Here is a 1186-nt window from a genome sequence, read left to right as displayed (position 1 = left end):
CCACACCTTTTGGGAGCGAGACACAATTGTAAGAGGGACTTTACCTAACAAATGCAATCAGTGTAACCTGGTTTCTTGTACCCTCAATGAATCCCCAACAATTAAAAAAAAAAGAATAAATGACTATGAAATGATAATGTCCTTACAAAATACATAATTTTGCAATGAAGAAAAAGCTTATTAATAACATAGGAATGTATTTCCTTCCTCAGATTACAGAGAGAAAAACAATTTCCTTTAGATATTAATGTAATATAACCCTGCATATTCCAGACATAGTAGAACAAGGTAGAAAGATACAAGGCATTCTATTAAACCATCTTTAGGAAAGCTGCAAGCACCTCAGGTACAATAAATGACTATCATCTCTCCAGGTTGGAAAAAAGAAACATACAGAATAGGAGTCAGGAGAACAAAAGAAATATTTCATTTTTCATGTCAGAGGTAGCTTAGAAAAAAATGAAATTTCCAGAAAATTCTTCTGAGAAAGGGGATCAGGTCAATTATTTTGCTCTTCGCTTTCTCACACCTTGGTAATAAAAGGAATGCTCTGTGGGGCAGCATTCATCCTCCTCGGTTTTTCAGTTAAAGCTAAAGATAGGAAATACTCCATTTGTAGGGAATTTGACTGATTTTGAGTTCTTTTCAAAAATACCATCTGGGCCTTAAAAAGAGTTATAATATGATTTGGGGGATCTGCTTCAGATAATTGTGGGTGGGTAGGGTGCAGATGAGCTAAGATTGGTTGTGAGTTCATCATTGTTGAAGCTGAGTGATAGGTACTTGGTAGTTAATTATACTATTCTCTCTACTTTTGTGTATGTGTGAAATTTTCCCTTAAGAAAACAGAAAATGATGGCCTCCCAAAATGGAAAAAAAAAATCCCCCATTTTTTTTAGACCAATGTGATAAATAGCAATTACATGACATATAGAATGAGAAGCCCTTGTTACATAGGTCTCAGTCTCAAAATAAACTAACAGTGTGGCCTTGTGTTAGTTACTATTAATCTTTAAACCTGTTTCAAATCTGAAAAATGGAAACAATGCCAAACTTATTTACTTCATAGGATGTTATGAAAATAAACAAATGAATATTTCTGAGAGTATTACAAAACTATAAAATTAAATAATTTTTAATTAAATTGTAAGCCTGGCTCAGCACCTGTGGCTCAAGTGGCTGAGGC

The 1186-nt window shown here is 33.9% G+C and overlaps 1 protein-coding gene across 5 annotated transcripts in view; it reads left to right on the top strand.

The window, feature by feature from the left end:
* The window catches only part of FRMD5 (FERM domain containing 5), a 337264-nt gene that overhangs the window by 236929 nt on the left and 99149 nt on the right, over positions 1-1186 (top strand). The window lies entirely within an intron of this gene.

This window comes from Otolemur garnettii, unplaced genomic scaffold (genome assembly GCF_000181295.1).
Source record: "Otolemur garnettii isolate 467f Iridium unplaced genomic scaffold, OtoGar3 scaffold00050, whole genome shotgun sequence".
Classification (NCBI taxonomy): domain Eukaryota; kingdom Metazoa; phylum Chordata; class Mammalia; order Primates; family Galagidae; genus Otolemur; species Otolemur garnettii.
Note: the sequence above shows the minus strand (reverse complement) of the source record. Positions and strands in the feature narration are given on the sequence as shown.